This window comes from Somniosus microcephalus, chromosome 12 (genome assembly GCF_052327205.1).
Source record: "Somniosus microcephalus isolate GS21.2 chromosome 12, FLI_Smic_1.0, whole genome shotgun sequence".
Lineage (NCBI taxonomy): Eukaryota > Metazoa > Chordata > Chondrichthyes > Squaliformes > Somniosidae > Somniosus > Somniosus microcephalus.
Genome location: NC_140998.1, coordinates 110,354,170 through 110,375,402, shown reverse-complemented (window position 1 = coordinate 110,375,402; position 21,233 = coordinate 110,354,170).

Below are 21,233 nucleotides of genomic sequence, written 5' to 3'. Positions count from 1 at the left end.
GGAATGTCAGTGATGTCAGTGGGGGAATGTGGGAGATGTTGGTGAAGGAAAGTTGGTGATGTTGATGGAGGAATGTCGGTGATGTTGGAGGAGGAATGTCGGTTTTGTTGGATGAGGAATGTCGGTGAAGTTGGAGGAGGAATCTCAGTGATGTTGGAGGAGGATTGCCTGTGATGTTGGTGGAGGAATGTCAGTGATCTTGGTGGAGGAATGTCGGTGATGTTGGTGGAGGAATGTCGGTGCTGTTGGAGAAGGAATGTTGTGATATTGGAAGAGGAATGTCAGTGATGTAGGAGGAGTGTCGTTGATGGTGGACGAGGAATGTCAGTGATGTTGGAGTAGGAATGTCAGTGATGTTGGATGAGGATTGTCAGTGATGTCGGAGGAGGAATGTCAGTGATGTTGGAGGAGGAATGTCGGTGATGATGGTGGGGGAATATAAGTGATGTTGTTGAGGGAATGTCGGTGATGGATCATGAATGTCGGTGATGTTGTTGAGAGAATGTTGGTGATGGAGGAGGATTGTCGGTGATGTTGGAGGAGGAATGTCGGTGATGTTGGAGGAGGAATGTCGGTGATGTTGGAGGAGGTTTGTCGATGATGCTGGAGGAGGAATGTCGGTGATGTTGGTGGAGGAATTTCAGTGATGTTGGAGGAGGAATGTCTGTGATGTTGGTGGGAGAATGTCTGTGATGTTGGAGGAGGCATGTCAGTGATGTTGGTGGATGAATGTTGATGATGTTGATGGAGGAATGTCGGTGATGTTGGTGGAGGATTGTTGATGATGTTGATGGAGGAATGTCGGTGATGTTGGTGGAGGAATGTCGGGCATGCTGGAGGAGAAATGTCGGTGATGTTGGTGGAGGAATGCCGGTGATGTCGTTGGGGGAATGGCGGTGATTTTGTTGGCAGAACGTCGGTGTTGTTGGTGGAGGATTGTCGGTGATGTTGGAGGAGGCATGTCGGTGAAGTTGGTGGAGGAATGTCGGTGATGTTGGTGGAGGAATATAAGTGATGCTGCAGGAACATCGATTATGTTGGAGGAGGAATGTCGGTGATGTTGGTGGAGGAGTGTCGGTGATGTTGCTGGGGAAAGTAAGTGATGTTGGTGGATGAATGTCAGTGATATTGGTGGAGGAATGTCGGTGATGTTGGTGGAGGAATGTCAGGGATGCTGGAGGAGACATGTCGGTGATGTTGTTGGAGGAATGTCAGTGATGTCAGTGGGGGAATGTGGGAGATGTTGGTGGAGGAAAGTTGGTGATGTTGATGTAGGAATGTCGGTGATGTTGGAGGAGGAATGTCAGTTTTGTTGGATGAGGAATGTCGGTGAAGTTGGAGGAGGAATCTCAGTGATGTTGGAGGAGGATTGTCTGTGATGTTGGTGGAGGAATGTCAGTGATCTTGGTGGAGGAATGTCGGTGATGTTGGTGGAGGAATGTCGGTGCTGTTGGAGAAGGAATGTTGTGATATTGGAAGAGGAATGTCAGTGATGTAGGAGGAATGTCGTTGATGGTGGACGAGGAATGTCAGTGATGTTGGAGTAGGAATGTCAGTGATGTTGGAGGAGGATTGTCAGTGATGTCGGAGGAGGAATGTCAGTGATGTTGGAGGAGGAATTTCGGTGATGTTGGAGGAGGAATGTCAATGATGTTGGAGTAGGAATGTCAGTGATGTTGGAGGAGGAATTTCGGTGATGTTGCAGGAGGAATGTCAGTGATGTTGGAGGAGGAATGTCAGTGATGTTGTTGGGGGAATGTCGGTGATGTTAGGGGACGAATGTCAGTGATGTTGGAGGAGGAATGTCAGTGATGTTGGAGGAGGAATGTCAGTGATGTTGGAGGAGAAATGTCGGTGTTGTTGGGGGAGGAATGTCGGTGATGTTTCTGGATGAATGTCGGTGATGATGGAGGAATGTTGGTGATGTTGCAGGAGGAATGTCAGTGATGTTGGTGGAGGAATGTTGGTGATGATGGAGGAATGTCGATGATGTTGGAGGAGAAATGTCGGTGATGATGGTGGAGTCATGTCAGTGATGTTGGTGGATGTATGTCGGGGATGCTGGAGGAGAAATATTGGTGATGTTGGTGGAGGAATGTTGATGATATTGATGGAGGAATGTCGGTGATTTTGGTGGCGTTATGTCAGTGGTGTTGGTGGAGGAATGTCGGTGATGTTGGAGGAGGCATGTCGGTGATGTTGTTGGAGGAATGTTGATGATGTTGATGGAGAAATGTCGGTAATGTTGGTGGAGGAATGTCAGGGATGCTGGGGGAGAAATGTCGGTGATGTTCGTGGAGGATTGCCGCTGATTCTGTTGGCGGAATGTTGGTGGTGTTGGTGGAGGAATGTCGGTGAGGTTCGATGAGGCATGTCGGTGATGTTGGTGGAGGAATGTCGGTGATGTTGGAGGAATGTCGGTGATGGTGGAGGAATGTCGGTGATGTTGGAGGAGGATTGTCGGTGATTTTGTTGGCGGAATGTCAGTGGTGTTGGTGGAGGAATGTCGCAGATGTTGGAGGAGGCATGTCAGTGATGATGGTGGGGGAATATAGGTGATGTTGTTGGGGGAATGTTGGCGCTGGCTGATGAATGTCGGTGATGTTGTTGAGACAATGTTGGTGATGGAGGAAGATTGTCGGTGATGTTGGAGCAGGAATGTCAGTGATGTTGGAGGAGGAATGTCGGTGATGTTGGAGGAGGTTTGTCGGTGATGCTGGAGGATGAATGTCGATGATGTTGGTAGAGGAATGTCGGTGATTTTGGGAGAGGAATGTCGGTGATGTTGCTGGAGGAATTTCAGTGATGTTGGAGGAGGAATGTCTGTGATGTTGGTGGGGGAATGTCTGTGATGTTGGAGGAGGCATGTCAGTGATGTTGGTGGATGAATGTTGATGATGTTGATGGAGGAATATCGGTGATTTTGGTGGCGGAATGTCAGTGGTGTTAGTGGAGGTATGTCGGTGATGTTGGAGGAGGCATGTCGGTGATGTTGGTGGAGGAATGTTGATGATGTTGATGGAGGAATGTCGGTGATGTAGGAGGAGGAATGTCGGTGTTGTTAATGGAGGAATGTCGGTGATGTTGGAGGAGGAATGTCAGTTTTGTTGGATGAGGAATGTCGGTGAAGTTGGAGGAGGAATGTCGGTGATATTGGTGGAGGAATGTCGGTGATGTTGGTGGAGGAATGTCGGTGCTGTTGGAGAAGGAATGTTGGTGATATTGGAAGAGGAATGTCAGTGATGTAGGAGGAATGTCGTTGATGGTGGACGAGGAATGTCAGTGATGTTGGAATAGGAATGTCAGTGATGTTGGAGGAGGATTGTCAGTGATGTCGGAGGAGGAATGTCAGTGATGTTGGAGGAGGAATTTCGGTGATGTTGGAGGAGGAATGTCGATGATGTTGGAGTAGGAATGTCAGTGATGTTGGAGGAGGAATTTCGGTGATGTTCGAGGAGGAATGTTGATGATGTTGATGGAGGAATGTCGGTGATTTTGGTGGCGTTATGTCAGTGGTGTTGGTGGAATAATGTCGGTGATGTTGGAGGAGGAATGTCAGTGATGTTGATGGAGGCATGTCGGTGATTTTGGCGGGGGAATGTCGGTGATGTTAACGGAGGAATGTCGGTCGTGTTGACGGAGGAAAGTTGGTGATGTTGATGTAGGAATGTCGGTGATGTTGGAGGAGGAATGTCAGTTTTGTTGGATGAGGAATGTCGATGAAGTTGGAGGAGGAATCTCAGTGATCTTGGTGGAGGAATGTCGGTGATGTTGGTGGAGGAATGTCGGTGCTGTTGGAGAAGGAATTTTGTGATATTGGAAGAGGAATGTCAGTGATGTAGGAGGAATGTCGTTGATGGTGGACGAGGAATGTCAGTGATGTTGGAGTAGGAATGTCAGTGATGTTGGAGGAGGATTGTCAGTGATGTCGGAGGAGGAATGTCAGTGATGTTGGAGGAGGAATTTCGGTGATGTTGGAGGAGGAATGTCGATGATGTTGGAGTAGGAATGTCAGTGATGTTGGAGGAGGAATTTCGGTGATGTTGCAGGAGGAATGTCAGTGATGTTGGAGGAGGAATGTCAGTGATGTTGGAGGAGGAATTTCGGTGATGTTCGAGGAGGAATGTCAGTGATGTTGGAGGAGGATTGTCAGTGATGTTGTTGGGGGAATGTCGGTGATGTTAGGGGACGAATGTCAGTGATGTTGGAGGAGGAATGTCAGTGATGTTGGAGGAGAAATGTCGGTGTTGTTGGGGGAGGAATGTCGGTGATGTTTCTGGAGGAATGTCGGTGATGATGGAGGAATGTTGGTGATGTTGCAGGAGGAATGTCAGTGATGTTGGTGGAGGAATGTTGGTGATGATGGAGGAATGTCGATGATGTTGGAGGAGAAATGTCGGTGATGATGGTGGAGTCATGTCAGTGATGTTGGTGGATGTATGTCGGGGATGCTGGAGGAGAAATATTGGTGATGTTGGTGGAGGAATGTTGATGATATTGATGGAGGAATGTCAGTGATTTTGGTGGCGTTATGTCAGTGGTGTTGATGGAGGAATGTCGGTGATGTTGGAGGAGGCATGTCGGTGATGTTGTTGGAGGAATGTTGATGATGTTGATGGAGAAATGTCGGTAATGTTGGTGGAGGAATGTCAGGGATGCTGGAGGAGAAATGTCGGTGATGTTCGTGGAGGAATGCCGCTGATTCTGTTGGCGGAATGTTGGTGGTGTTGGTGGAGGAATGTCGGTGAGGTTCGATGAGGCATGTCGGTGATGTTGGTGGAGGAATGTCGGTGATGTTGGAGGAATGTCGGTGATGGTGGAGGAATGTCGGTGATGTTGGAGGAGGATTGTCGGTGATTTTGTTGGCGGAATGTCGGTGGTGTTGGTGGAGGAATGTCGCAGATGTTGGAGGAGGAATGTCAGTGATGATGGTGGGGGAATATAGGTGATGTTGTTGGGGGAATGTTGGTGCTGGCTGATGAATGTCGGTGATGTTGTTGAGACAATGCTGGTGATGGAGGAAGATTGTCGGTGATGTTGGAGCAGGAATGTCAGTGATGTTGGAGGAGGAATGTCGGTGATGTTGGAGGAGGTTTGTCGGTGATGCTGGAGGATGAATGTCGATGATGTTGGTAGAGGAATGTCGGTGATTTTGGGAGAGGAATGTCGGTGATGTTGCTGGAGGAATTTCAGTGATGTTGGAGGAGGAATGTCTGTGATGTTGGTGGGGGAATGTCTGTGATGTTGGAGGAGGCATGTCAGTGATGTTGGTGGATGAATGTTGATGATGTTGATGGAGGAATATCGGTGATTTTGGTGGAGGAATGTCAGTGGTGTTAGTGGAGCTATGTCGGTGATGTTGGAGGAGGCATGCCGGTGATGTTGGTGGAGGAATGTTGATGATGTTGATGGAGGAATGTCGGTGATGTAGGAGGAGGAATGTCGGTGTTGTTAATGGAGGAACGTCGGTGATGTTGGAGGAGGAATGTCAGTTTTGTTGGATGAGGAATGTCGGTGAAGTTGGAGGAGGAATGTCGGTGATATTGGTGGAGGAATGTCGGTGATGTTGGTGGAGGAATGTCGGTGCTGTTGGAGAAGGAATGTTGGTGATATTGGAAGAGGAATGTCAGTGATGTAGGAGGAATGTCGTTGATGGTGGACGAGGAATGTCAGTGATGTTGGAGTAGGAATGTCAGTGATGTTGGAGGAGGATTGTCAGTGATGTCGGAGGAGGAATGTCAGTGATGTTGGAGGAGGAATTTCGGTGATGTTGGAGGAGGAATGTCGATGATTTTGGAGTAGGAATGTCAGTGATGTTGGAGGAGGAATTTCAGTGATGTTCGAGGAGGAATGTTGATGATGTTGATGGAGGAATGTCGGTGCTTTTGGTGGCGTTATGTCAGTGGTGTTGGTGGAATAATGTCGGTGATGTTGGAGGAGGAATGTCAGTGATGTTGATGGAGGCATGTCGGTGATTTTGGCGGGGGAATGTCGGTGATGTTAACGGAGGAATGTCGGTCGTGTTGACGGAGGAATGTCGGTTATGTTGGAGGAGAATGTGGGTGATGTTGGTGGATGAATTTCTGTGTTGTTGGTGGAGGAATGTCAGTGATGTTGCAGGAGGAATGTCAGTGATGTTGATGGAGGCATGTCGGCGATGTTGGTGGGGGAATGTCGGTGATGTTGGAGGAGGAATGTTGGTGATCTTGGTGGAGGAATGTCGGTGATGTTGGAGGAGGAATGTCGGTGATGTTGGTGGATGAATTTCAGTGATGTTGGAGGAGGAATGTCAGTGATGTTGATGTAGGAAAGTCGGTGATTTTGGAGGAGGAATGTCGGCGATTTTGGCGGAGGAATGTCGGTGATGTTGGAGGAGGAATGTCAGTGATATTGGTGAAGGAATATCGGTGATGTTGGAGGAGGAATTTCGGTGATGTTGGAGGAGGAATGTTAGTGATGTTGGAGGAGGAATTTCAGTGATGTTGATGGAGGAATGTCGGTGATGTTGGAGGAGGAATGTCGATGATGTTGAATGAGGAATGTCAGTGATGTTGGAGGAAGATTATTGGTGATGTTGGAGGAGGAATGTTGGTAATGTTGGAGGATGAATGTCTGTTATGTTGGAGGGTGTATGTCGGTGATGTTGATGGAGGAATGTCGGTAATGTTGGAGGAGGAATGTCGGTGATGTTGGAGGATGAATGTCGGTGATGATGATGGAGGAATGTCTGTGATGTTGGAGGAGGAATGTCGGTGATGGAGGAGGAAAGTCTGTAATGTTGGATGAGGAATGTCAGTGATGTTGGAGGAGGAATGTCGATGATGTTGATAGAGGAATGTCGGTGATGTTGGCGGAGGAATGCCAGTGATGTTGGACGAGGAATGTCGGTGATGTTGGGGGTCATTGTCGGTGATGTTGGTTGAGGAATGTTGGTGATGTTGGTAGAGGAATGTCAGTGATGTTGGTCAGGGAATGTTGGTTATGTTGGTGCAGAAATGTCGGTGAAATATGAGGAGGAATATCAGTGATGTTTGTGGGGAATGTCGGTGATGTTGGTGCAGGAATGTTGGAGATACTGGTGGATGAATGTCGGTACTGTTGATGGAGGAATGTCGCAGATGTTGGAGGAGGAATGTCAGTGATGATGGTGGGGGAATATGGGTGATGTTGTTGGGGGAATGTTGGTGATGGATGATGAATGTCGGCGATGTTGTTGAGACAATGTTGGTGATGGAGGAGGATTGTCGGTGATGTTGGAGGAGAAATGTCAGTGATGTTGGAGGAGGAATGTCGGTGATGTTGGAGGAGGTTTGTCGGTGATGCTGGAGGACGAATGTCGGTGATGTTGGTAGAGGAATGTCGGTGATTTTGGGAGAGGAATGTCGGTGATGTTGCTGGAGGAATATCAGTGATGTTGGAGGAGGAATGTCTGTGATGTTGGTGGGTGAATGTCTGCGATGTTAGAGGAGGCATGTCAGTGATGTTGGTGGATGAATGTTAATGATGTTGATGGAGGAATATCGGTGATTTTGGTGGCGGAATGTCAGTGGTGTTAGTGGAGGTATGTCGGTGATGTTGGAGGAGGCATGTCGGTGATGTTGGTGGAGGAATGTTGATGATGTTGATGGAGGAATGTCGGTGATGTTGGAGAAGGAATGTCGGTGTTGTTACTGGAGCAAATGTCTGTGATGTTGGTGGAGGAATGCCGGTGATGTCGGTGGGGGAATGGCGATGATTTTGTTGGCAGTACGTCGGTGTAGTTGGTGGAGGATTGTCGGTGATGTTGGAGGAGGCATGTCGGTGAAGTTGGTGGAGAAATGTCGGTGATGTTGGTGGAGGAATATCAGTGATGGTGCAGGAATGTCGATGATGTTGGAGGAGGAATGTCGGTAATGTTGGTGGAGGAATGTTGGTGATGTTGGTGGGGAAAGTAGGTGATGTTGGTGGATGAATGTCAGTGATATTGGAGGAGGAATGTCGGTGATGTCGGTGGAGGAATGTCAGGGATGCTGGAGGAGAAATGTCGGTGATGTTGTTGGAATAATGTCAGTGATGTCAGTGGGGGAATGTGGGAGATGTTGGTGGAGGAAAGTCGGTGATGTTGATGGAGGAATGTCGGTGATGTTGGAGGAGGAATGTCGGTTTTGTTGGATGAGGATAGTCGGTGAAGTTGGAGGAGGAATCTCAGTGATGTTGGAGGAGGATTGTCTGTGATGTTGGTGGAGGAATGTCAGTGATCTTGGTGGAGGAATGTCGATGATGTTGGTGGAGGAATGTCGGTGCTGTTGGAGAAGGAATGTTCGTGATATTGGAGGAGGAATGGCAGTGATGTAGGACGAATGTCGTTGATGGTGGACGAGGAATGACGGTGATGTTGGAGGAGGAATGTCAGTGATGTTGGAGGAGGAATGTCAGTGATGTTGGTGGGGGAATGTCGGTGATGTTGGAGGACGAATGTTGGTGATCTTGATGGGGGAATGTCGGTGATGTTGGAGGAGGAATGTCAGTGATGTTGATGGAGGAAAGTCGGTGATTTTGGAGGCGGAATGTCGTCGATTTTGGCGGAGGAATGTCGGTGATGTTGGAGGAGGAATGTCAGTGATATTGGTGGAGGAATGTCGGTGATGTTGGAGGAGGAATTTCGGTGATGTTGGAGGAGGAATGTCGGTGATGTTGGAGGAGGAATTTCGGTGATGTTGATGGAGGAATGTCGGTGACGTTGGAGGAGGAATGTCGATGATGTTGGATGAGGAATGTCGGTGATGTTGGAGGAAGAATATTGGTGATGTTGGAGGAGGAATGTTGGTGATGTTGGAGGATGAATGTCTGTTATGTTGGAGGAGGTATGTCGGTGATGTTGATGGAGGAATGTCGGTAATGTTGGAGGAGGAATGTCGGTGATGTTGATGGAGGAATGTCGGTAATGTTGGAGGAGGAATGTCGGTGATGTTGGAGGATGAATGTCGGTGATGTTGATGGAGGAATGTCTGTGATGTTGGAGGAGGAATGTCGGTGATGTTGGAGGAGGAAAGTCTGTAATGTTGGAGGAGGAATGTCAGTGATGTTTGAGGAGGAATGTCGATGATGTTGATAGAGGAATGTCAGAGATGTTGGCGGAGGAATGTCGGTGATGTTGGGCATTGTCGGTGATGTTGGTTGAGGAATGTTGGTGATGTTGGTGGAGGAATGTTAGTGATGTTGGTCAAGGAATGTTGGTTATGTTGGTGCAGGAATGTCGGTGAAGTATGAGGAGGAATGTCAGTGATGTTGGTGGGGAATGTCGGTGATGTTGGTGCAGGAATGTTGGTGATATTGGTGGATGAATGTCGGTATTGTTGATGGACGAATGTCGCAGATGTTGGAGGAGGAATGTCAGTGATGATGGTGGGGGAATATAGGTGATGTTGTTGGGGGAATGTTGATGATGGATGATGAATGTCGGTGATGTTGTTGAGACAATGTTGGTGATGGAGGAGGATTGTAGGTGATGTTGGAGCAGGAATGTCAGTGATGTTGGAGGAGGAATGTCGGAGATGTTGGAGGAGGTTTGTCGGTGATGCTGGAAGACGAATGTCGATGATGTTGGTAGAGGAATGTCGGTGATTTTGGGATAGGAATGTCGGTGATGTTGCTGGAGGAATTTCAGTGATGTTGGAGGAGGACTGTCTGTGATGTTGGTGGGGGAATGTTGATGATGTTGATGGAGGAATGTTGGTGATGTAGGAGGAGGAATGTCGATGTTGTTAATGGAGGAATGTCGGTGATGTTGGTGGAGGTAGGCCGGTGATGTCGGTGGAGGATTGTCGGTGATGTTGAAGGAGGCATGTCGGTGAAGTTGGTGGAGGAATGTCAGTGATGTTGGTGGAGGAATATCAGTGATGGTGCAGGAATGTCGATGATGTTGGAGGAGGAATGTCGGTGATGTTGGTGGAGGAATGTCGGTGATGTTGGTGGGGAAAGTAGGTGATGTTGGTGGATGAATGTCAGTGATATTGGAGGAGGAATGTCGGTCATGTTGGTGGAGGAATGTCAGGGATGCTGGAGGAGACATGTCGGTGATGTTGTTGGAGGAATGTCAGTGATGTCAGTGGGGGAATGTGGGAGAAGTTGGTGGAGGAAAGTCGGTGATGTTGATGGAGGAATGTCGGTGATGTTGGAGGAGGAATGTCAGTATTGTTGGATGAGGAATGTCGGTGAAGTTGGAGGAGGAATCTCAGTGATGTTGGAGGAGGATTGTCTATGATGTTGGAGGAATGCCAGTGATCTTGGTGGAGGAATGTCGGTGATGTTGGTGGAGGAATGTCGGTGCTTTTGGTGAAGGAATGTTGGCGGTATTGGAGGAGGAATGTCAGTGATGTAGGAGGAATGTCATTGATGGTGGACGAGGAATGTCAGTGATGTTGGAGGAGGAATGTCAGTGATGTTGGAGGAGGAATGTCGGAGATGTTGGAGGAGGTTTGTCGGTGATGCTGGAAGACGAATGTCGATGATGTTGGTGGAGGAATGTCGGTGATTTTGGGATAGGAATGTCGGTGATGTTGCTGGAGGAATTTCAGTGATGTTGGAGGAGGACTGTCTGTGATGTTGGTGGGGGAATGTTGATGATGTTGATGGAGGAATGTTGGTGATGTAGGAGGAGGAATGTCGATGTTGTTAATGGAGGAATGTCGGTGATGTTGGTGGAGGTAGGCCGGTGATGTCGGTGGAGGATTGTCGGTGATGTTGAAGGAGGCATGTCGGTGAAGTTGGTGGAGGAATGTCAGTGATGTTGGTGGAGGAATATCAGTGATGGTGCAGGAATGTCGATGATGTTGGAGGAGGAATGTCGGTGATGTTGGTGGAGGAATGTCAGTGATGTTGGTGGGGAAAGTAGGTGATGTTGGTGGATGAATGTCAGTGATATTGGAGGAGGAATGTCGGTCATGTTGGTGGAGGAATGTCAGGGATGCTGGAGGAGACATGTCGGTGATGTTGTTGGAGGAATGTCAGTGATGTCAGTGGGGGAATGTGGGAGAAGTTGATGGAGGAAAGTCGGTGATGTTGATGGAGGAATGTCGGTGATGTTGGAGGAGGAATGTCAGTATTGTTGGATGAGGAATGTCGGTGAAGTTGGAGGAGGAATCTCAGTGATGTTGGAGGAGGATTGTCTATGATGTTGGAGGAATGCCAGTGATCTTGGTGGAGGAATGTCGGTGATGTTGGTGGAGGAATGTCGGTGCTTTTGGTGAAGGAATGTTGGCGGTATTGCAGGAGGAATGTCAGTGATGTAGGAGGAATGTCATTGATGGTGGACGAGGAATGTCAGTGATGTTGGAGGAGGAATGTCAGTGATGTTGGAGGAGGATTGTCAGCGATGTCGGAGGAGGAATGTCAGTGATGTTGGAGGAGGAATTTCGGGGATGTTGGAGGAGGAATGTCGGTGATGTTGGAGGAGGAATGTCAGTGATGTTGGAGGAGCAATTTCGGTGATGTTCGAGGAGGAATGTCGGTGATGTTGGAGGAGGATTGTCAGTGATGTTGTTGGGGGAATGTCGGTGATGTTATGGGATGAATGACGGTGATGTTGGAGGAGGAATGTTGGTGTTGATGGGGGAGGAATGTCGGTGATGTTTCTGGAGGAATGTCGGTGATGATGGAGGAATGTTGGTGATGTTGGAGGAGGAATGTCGGTGATGTTGGTGGAGGAATGTTGGTGATAATGGAGGAATGTCGATGATGTTGGAGGAGGAATGTCAGTGATGATGGTGGAATCATGTCCGTGATGTTGGTGGAAGTATGTCGGGGATGCTGGAGGAGAAATATCGGTGATGTTGGTGGAGGAATGTTGATGATGTTGATGGAGAAATGTCAGTGATGTTGGTGGAGGAATGTCGGGGATGCTGGAGGATGAATGTCGGTGATGTTGATGGAGGAATGTCTGTGATGTTGGAGGAGGATTGTCGGTGATGTTGGAAGAGGAAAGTCTGTAATGTTGGAGGAGGAATGTCAGTGATGTTGGAGGAGTAATGTCGGTGATGTTGATGGAGGAATGTCGGTGATGTTGGCGGTGGAATGTCAGTGATGTTGGAGGAGGAATGTCGGTGATGTTGGGGGCATTGTCGGTGATGTTGGTTGAGGAATGTTGGTGATGATGGTGGAGGAATGTCAGTAATGTTGATCAAGGAATGTTGGTTATGTTGGTGCAGGAATGTCGGTGAAGTATGAGGAGGAATGTCTGTGATGTTTGTAGGGAATGTCGGTGATGTTGGTGCAGGAATGTTGGTGATATTGGTGGATGAATGTCGGTAATGTTGATGGAGGAATGTCGCAGATGTTGGAGGAGGAATGTCGGTGATGATGGTGGGGCAATATAAGTGATGTTGTTGAGGGAATGTCGGTGATGGATCATGAATGTCGATGATGTTGTTGAGAGAATGTTGGTGATGGAGGAGGATTGTCGGTGATGTTGGAGGAGGAATGTCGGTGATATTGGAGGAGGTTTGTCGATGATGCTGGAGGAGGAATGTCGGTGATGTTGGTAGAGGAATGTCGGTGATGTTGGGAGAGGAATGTTGGTGATGTTGGTGGAGGAATTTCAGTGATGTTGGAGGAGGAATGTCTGTGATGTTGGTGGGGGAATGTCTGTGATGTTGGAGGAGGCATGTCAGTGATGTTGGTGGATGAATGTTGATGATGTTGATGGAGGAATGTCGGTGATGTTGGTGGAGGATTGTTGATGATGTTGATGGAGGAATGTCGGTGATGTTGGTGGAGGAATGTCGGGCATGCTGGAGGAGAAATGTCGGTGATGTTGGTGGAGGAATGCCGGTGATGTCATTGGGGGAATGGCGGTGATTTTGTTGGCGGAATGTCGGTGGTGTTGGTGGAGGAATGTCGCAGATGTTGGAGGAGGAATGTCAGTGATGATGGTGGGGGAATATAGGTGATGTTGTTGGGGGAATGTTGGTGCTGGCTGATGAATGTCGGTGATGCTGTTGAGACAATGCTGGTGATGGAGGAAGATTGTCGGTGATGTTGGAGCAGGAATGTCAGTGATGTTGGAGGAGGAATGTCGGTGATGTTGGAGGAGGTTTGTCGGTGATACTGGAGGATGAATGTCGATGATGTTGGTCGAGGAATGTCGGTGATTTTGGGAGAGGAATGTCGGTGATGTTGCTGGAGGAATTTCAGTGATGTTGGAGGAGGAATGTCTGTGATGTTGGTGGGGGAATGTCTGTGATGTTGGAGGAGGCATGTCAGTGATGTTGGTGGATGAATGTTGATGATGTTGGTGGAGGAATGTCGGTGATGTTGGTGGAGGATTGTTGATGATGTTGATGGAGGAATGTCGGTGATGTTGGTGGAGGAATGTCGGGCATGCTGGAGGAGGCATGTCGGTGAAGTTGGTGGAGGAATGTCGGTGATGTTGGTGGAGGAATATCAGTGATGCTGCAGGAATGTCGATTATGTTGGAGGAGGAATGTCAGTGATGTTGGTGGAGGAGTGTCGGTGATGTTGGTGGAGGAATGTCAGGGATGCTGGAGGAGACATGTCGGTGATGTTGTTGGAGGAATGTCAGTGATGTCAGTGGGGGAATGTGGGAGATGTTGGTGGAGGAAAGTTGGTGATGTTGATGGAGGAATGTCGGTGATGTTGGAGGAGGAATGTCGGTTTTGTTGGATGAGGAATGTCGGTGAAGTTGGAGGAGGAATCTCAGTGATGTTGGAGGAGGATTGTCTGTGATGTTGGTGGAGGAATGTCAGTGATCTTGGTGTAGGAATGTCGGTGATGTTGGTGGAGGAATGTCGGTGCTGTTGGAGAAGGAATGTTGGTGATATTGGAAGAGGAATGTCAGTGATGTAGGAGGAATGTCGTTAATGGTGGACGAGGAATGTCAGTGATGTTGGAGTAGGAATGTCAGTGATGTTGGAGGAGGATTGTCAGTGATGTCGGAGGAGGAATGTCAGTGATGTTGGAGGAGGAATTTCGGTGATGTTGGAGGAGGAATGTCGATGATGTTGGAGTAGGAATGTCAGTGATGTTGCAGAAGGAATTTCGGTGATGTTGCAGGAGGATTGTCAGTGATGTTGGAGGAGGAATGTCAGTGATGTTGGAGGAGGAATTTCGGTGATGTTCAAGGAGGAATGTCGGTGATGTTGGAGGAGGATTGTCAGTGATGTTGTTGGGGGAATGTCGGTGATGTTAGGGGACGAATGTCAGTGATGTTGGAGGAGGAATGTCAGTGATGTTGGAGGAGGAATGTCGGTGATGTTGGAGGAGAAATGTCGGTGTTGTTGGGGGAGGAATGTCGGTGATGTTTCTGGAGGAATGTCGGTGATGATGGACGAATGTTGGTGATGTTGCAGGAGGAATGTCAGTGATGTTGGTGGAGGAATGTTGGTGATGATGGAGGAATGTCGGTGATGTTGGAGGAGAAATGTCAGTGATGTTGGTGGAGGAATGTTGGTGATGATGGAGGAATGTTGGTGATGTTGCAGGAGGAATGTCAGTGATGTTGGTGGAGGAATGTTGGTGATGATGGAGGAATGTCGATGATGTTGGAGGAGAAATGTCGGTGATGATGGTGGAGTCATGTCAGTGATGTTGGTGGATGTATGTCGGGGATGCTGGAGGAGAAATATCGGTAATGTTGGTGGAGGAATGTTGATGATATTGATGGAGGAATGTCGATGATTTGGTGGCGTTATGTCAGTGGTGTTGGTGGAGGAATGTCGGTGATGTTGGAGGAGCCATGTCGGTGATGTTGTTGGAGGAATGTTGATGATGTTGATGGAGAAATGTCGGTAATGTTGGTGGAGGAATTTCAGGGATGCTGGAGGAGAAATGTTGGTGATGTTCGTGGAGGAATGCCGCTAATTCTGTTGGCGGAATGTCGGTGTTGTTGGTGGAGGAATGTCGGTGAGGTTCGATGAGGCATGTCGGTGAGGTTGGTGGAGGAATGTCGGTGGTGTTGGAGGAATATCGGTGATGGTGGAGGAATGTCGGTGATGTTGGAGGAGAATTGTCGGTGATATTGTTGGCGGAATGTCGGTGGTGTTGGTGGAGGAATGTCGCAGATGTTGGAGGAGGAATGTCAGTGATGATGGTGGGGGAATATAGGTGATGTTGTTGGGGGAATGTTGGTGATGGATGATGAATGTCGCTGATGTTGTTGAGACAATGTTGGTGATGGAGGAGGATTGTCGGTGATGTTGGAGCAGGAATGTCAGTGGTGTTGGTGGAGGAATGTCGGTGATGTTGGAGGAGGCATGTCGGTGATGTTGTTGGAGGAATGTTGATGATGTTGATGGAGAAATGTCGGTAATGTTGGTGGAGGAATGTCGGGAATGCTGGAGGAGAAATGTCGGTGATGTTCGTGGAGCAATGCCGCTGATTTTGTTGGCGGAATGTCGGTGGTGTTGGTGGAGGAATGTCGGTGAGGTTCGATGAGGCATGTCGGTGATGTTGGTGGAGGAATGTCGGTGATGTTGGAGGAATATCGGTGATGGTGGAGGAATGTCGGCGATGTTGGAGGAGGATTGTCGGTGATTTTGTTGGCGGAATGTCGGTGGTGTTGGTGGAGGAATGTCGCAGATGTTGGAGGACGAATGTCAGTGATGATTGTGGGGGAATATAGGTGATGTTGTTGGGGGAATGTTGGTGATGGATGATGAATGTCGGTGATGTTGTTGAGACAATGTTGGTGATGGAGCAGGATTGTCGATGATGTTGGAGCAGGAATGTCAGTGATGTTGGAGGAGGAATGTCGGTGATGTTGGGGGAGGTTTGTCGGTGATGCTGGAGGACGAATGTCGATGATGTTGGTCGAGGAATGTCGGTGATTTTGGGAGAGGAATGTCGGTGATGTTGCTGGAGGAATTTCAGTGATGTTGGAGGAGGAATGTCTGTGATGTTGGTGGGGGAATGTCTGTGACATTGGAGGAGGCATGTCAGTGATGTTGGTGGATGAATGTTGATGATGTTGATGGAGGAATATCGGTGATTTTGGTGGCGGAATGTCAGTGGTGTTAGTGGAGGTATGTCGGTGATGTTGGAGGAGGCATGTCGGTGATGTTGGTGGAGGAATGTTGATGATGTTGATGGAGGAATGTCGGTGATGTAGGAGGAGGAATGTCGGTGTTGTTAATGGAGGAATGTCGGTGATGTTGGTGGAGGAAGGCCGGTGATGCCGGTGGGGGAATGGCGGTGATTTTGTTGGCAGTACATTGGTGTTGTTGGTGGAGGATTCTCGGTGATGTTGGAGGAGGCATGTCGGTGAAGTTGGTGGAGGAATGTCGGTGATGTTGGTGGAGGGATATCAGTGATGGTGCAGGAATGTCGATGATGTTGGAGGAGGAATGTCGGTGATGTTGGTGGAGGAATGTCGGTGATGTTGGTGGGGAAAGTAGGTGATGTTGGTGGATGAATGTCAGTGATATTGGAGGAGGAATGTCGGTGATGTTGGTGGAGGAATGTCAGGGATGCTGGAGGAGACATGTCGGTGATGTTGGAGGAATGTCAGTGATGTCAGTGGGGGAATGTGGGAGATGTTGGTGGAGGAAAGTCGGTGATGTTGATGGAGGAATGTCGGTGATGTTGGAGGAGGAATGTCAGTTTTGTTGGATGAGGAATGTCGGTGAAGTTGGAGGAGGAATCTCAGTGATGTTGGAGGAGGATTGTCTGTGATGTTGGTGGAGGAATGTCAGTGATCTTCGTGGAGGAATGTCAGTGGTGTTGGTGGAGGAATGTCGGTGATGTTGGAGGAGGCATGTCGGTGATGTTGTTGGAGGAATGTTGATGATGTTGATGGAGAATTGTCAGTAATGTTGGTGGAGGAATGTCGGGGATGCTGGAGGAGAAATGTCGGTGATGTTCGTGGAGGAATGCCGGTGATTTTGTTGGCGGAATTTCGGTGGTGTTGGTGGAGGAATGTCAGTGAGGTTGGATGAGGCATGTCGGTGATGTTGGTGGAGGAATGTCGGTGATGATGGAGGAATGTTGGTGATGTTGGAGGAGGAATGTCGGTGATGTTGGTGGAGGAATGTTGGTGATAATGGAGGAATGTCGATGATGTTGGAGGAGGAATGTCAGTGATGATGGTGGAATCATGTCCGTGATGTTGGTGGAAGTATGTCGGGGATGCTGGAGGAGAAATATCGGTGATGTTGGTGGAGGAATGTTGATGATGTTGATGGAGAAATGTCAGTGATGTTGGTGGAGGAATGTCGGGGATGCTGGAGGATGAATGTCGGTGATGTTGATGGAGGAATGTCTGTGATGTTGGAGGAGGATTGTCGGTGATGTTGGAAGAGGAAAGTCTGTAATGTTGGAGGAGGAATGTCAGTGATGTTGGAGGAGTAATGTCGGTGATGTTGATGGAGGAATGTCGGTGATGTTGGCGGTGGAATGTCAGTGATGTTGGAGGAGGAATGTCGGTGATGTTGGGGGCATTGTCGGTGATGTTGGTTGAGGAATGTTGGTGATGATGGTGGAGGAATGTCAGTAATGTTGATCAAGGAATGTTGGTTATGTTGGTGCAGGAATGTCGGTGAAGTATGAGGAGGAATGTCTGTGATGTTTGTAGGGAATGTCGGTGATGTTGGTGCAGGAATGTTGGTGATATTGGTGGATGAATGTCGGTAATGTTGATGGAGGAATGTCGCAGATGTTGGAGGAGGAATGTCGGTGATGATGGTGGGGCAATATAAGTGATGTTGTTGAGGGAATGTCGGTGATGGATCATGAATGTCGATGATGTTGTTGAGAGAATGTTGGTGATGGAGGAGGATTGTCGGTGATGTTGGAGGAGGAATGTCGGTGATATTGGAGGAGGTTTGTCGATGATGCTGGAGGAGGAATGTCGGTGATGTTGGTAGAGGAATGTCGGTGATGTTGGGAGAGGAATGTTGGTGATGTTGGTGGAGGAATTTCAGTGATGTTGGAGGAGGAATGTCTGTGATGTTGGTGGGGGAATGTCTGTGATGTTGGAGGAGGCATGTCAGTGATGTTGGTGGATGAATGTTGATGATGTTGATGGAGGAATGTCGGTGATGTTGGTGGAGGATTGTTGATGATGTTGATGGAGGAATGTCGGTGATGTTGGTGGAGGAATGTCGGGCATGCTGGAGGAGAAATGTCGGTGATGTTGGTGGAGGAATGCCGGTGATGTCATTGGGGGAATGGCGGTGATTTTGTTGGCGGAATGTCGGTGGTGTTGGTGGAGGAATGTCGCAGATGTTGGAGGAGGAATGTCAGTGATGATGGTGGGGGAATATAGGTGATGTTGTTGGGGGAATGTTGGTGCTGGCTGATGAATGTCGGTGATGCTGTTGAGACAATGCTGGTGATGGAGGAAGATTGTCGGTGATGTTGGAGCAGGAATGTCAGTGATGTTGGAGGAGGAATGTCGGTGATGTTGGAGGAGGTTTGTCGGTGATACTGGAGGATGAATGTCGATGATGTTGGTCGAGGAATGTCGGTGATTTTGGGAGAGGAATGTCGGTGATGTTGCTGGAGGAATTTCAGTGATGTTGGAGGAGGAATGTCTGTGATGTTGGTGGGGGAATGTCTGTGATGTTGGAGGAGGCATGTCAGTGATGTTGGTGGATGAATGTTGATGATGTTGGTGGAGGAATGTCGGTGATGTTGGTGGAGGATTGTTGATGATGTTGATGGAGGAATGTCGGTGATGTTGGTGGAGGAATGTCGGGCATGCTGGAGGAGGCATGTCGGTGAAGTTGGTGGAGGAATGTCGGTGATGTTGGTGGAGGAATATCAGTGATGCTGCAGGAATGTCGATTATGTTGGAGGAGGAATGTCAGTGATGTTGGTGGAGGAGTGTCGGTGATGTTGGTGGAGGAATGTCAGGGATGCTGGAGGAGACATGTCGGTGATGTTGTTGGAGGAATGTCAGTGATGTCAGTGGGGGAATGTGGGAGATGTTGGTGGAGGAAAGTTGGTGATGTTGATGGAGGAATGTCGGTGATGTTGGAGGAGGAATGTCGGTTTTGTTGGATGAGGAATGTCGGTGAAGTTGGAGGAGGAATCTCAGTGATGTTGGAGGAGGATTGTCTGTGATGTTGGTGGAGGAATGTCAGTGATCTTGGTGTAGGAATGTCGGTGATGTTGGTGGAGGAATGTCGGTGCTGTTGGAGAAGGAATGTTGGTGATATTGGAAGAGGAATGTCAGTGATGTAGGAGGAATGTCGTTAATGGTGGACGAGGAATGTCAGTGATGTTGGAGTAGGAATGTCAGTGATGTTGGAGGAGGATTGTCAGTGATGTCGGAGGAGGAATGTCAGTGATGTTGGAGGAGGAATTTCGGTGATGTTGGAGGAGGAATGTCGATGATGTTGGAGTAGGAATGTCAGTGATGTTGCAGAAGGAATTTCGGTGATGTTGCAGGAGGATTGTCAGTGATGTTGGAGGAGGAATGTCAGTGATGTTGGAGGAGGAATTTCGGTGATGTTCAAGGAGGAATGTCGGTGATGTTGGAGGAGGATTGTCAGTGATGTTGTTGGGGGAATGTCGGTGATGTTAGGGGACGAATGTCAGTGATGTTGGAGGAGGAATGTCAGTGATGTTGGAGGAGGAATGTCGGTGATGTTGGAGGAGAAATGTCGGTGTTGTTGGGGGAGGAATGTCGGTGATGTTTCTGGAGGAATGTCGGTGATGATGGACGAATGTTGGTGATGTTGCAGGAGGAATGTCAGTGATGTTGGTGGAGGAATGTTGGTGATGATGGAGGAATGTCGGTGATGTTGGAGGAGAAATGTCAGTGATGTTGGTGGAGGAATGTTGGTGATGATGGAGGAATGTTGGTGATGTTGCAGGAGGAATGTCAGTGATGTTGGTGGAGGAATGTTGGTGATGATGGAGGAATGTCGATGATGTTGGAGGAGAAATGTCGGTGATGATGGTGGAGTCATGTCAGTGATGTTGGTGGATGTATGTCGGGGATGCTGGAGGAGAAATATCGGTAATGTTGGTGGAGGAATGTTGATGATATTGATGGAGGAATGTCGATGATTTGGTGGCGTTATGTCAGTGGTGTTGGTGGAGGAATGTCGGTGATGTTGGAGGAGCCATGTCGGTGATGTTGTTGGAGGAATGTTGATGATGTTGATGGAGAAATGTCGGTAATGTTGGTGGAGGAATTTCAGGGATGCTGGAGGAGAAATGTTGGTGATGTTCGTGGAGGAATGCCGCTAATTCTGTTGGCGGAATGTCGGTGTTGTTGGTGGAGGAATGTCGGTGAGGTTCGATGAGGCATGTCGGTGAGGTTGGTGGAGGAATGTCGGTGGTGTTGGAGGAATATCGGTGATGGTGGAGGAATGTCGGTGATGTTGGAGGAGAATTGTCGGTGATATTGTTGGCGGAATGTCGGTGGTGTTGGTGGAGGAATGTCGCAGATGTTGGAGGAGGAATGTCAGTGATGATGGTGGGGGAATATAGGTGATGTTGTTGGGGGAATGTTGGTGATGGATGATGAATGTCGCTGATGTTGTTGAGACAATGTTGGTGATGGAGGAGGATTGTCGGTGATGTTGGAGCAGGAATGTCAGTGGTGTTGGTGGAGGAATGTCGGTGATGTTGGAGGAGGCATGTCGGTGATGTTGTTGGAGGAATGTTGATGATGTTGATGGAGAAATGTCGGTAATGTTGGTGGAGGAATGTCGGGAATGCTGGAGGAGAAATGTCGGTGATGTTCGTGGAGCAATGCCGCTGATTTTGTTGGCGGAATGTCGGTGGTGTTGGTGGAGGAATGTCGGTGAGGTTCGATGAGGCATGTCGGTGATGTTGGTGGAGGAATGTCGGTGATGTTGGAGGAATATCGGTGATGGTGGAGGAATGTCGGCGATGTTGGAGGAGGATTGTCGGTGATTTTGTTGGCGGAATGTCGGTGGTGTTGGTGGAGGAATGTCGCAGATGTTGGAGGACGAATGTCAGTGATGATTGTGGGGGAATATAGGTGATGTTGTTGGGGGAATGTTGGTGATGGATGATGAATGTCGGTGATGTTGTTGAGACAATGTTGGTGATGGAGCAGGATTGTCGATGATGTTGGAGCAGGAATGTCAGTGATGTTGGAGGAGGAATGTCGGTGATGTTGGGGGAGGTTTGTCGGTGATGCTGGAGGACGAATGTCGATGATGTTGGTCGAGGAATGTCGGTGATTTTGGGAGAGGAATGTCGGTGATGTTGCTGGAGGAATTTCAGTGATGTTGGAGGAGGAATGTCTGTGATGTTGGTGG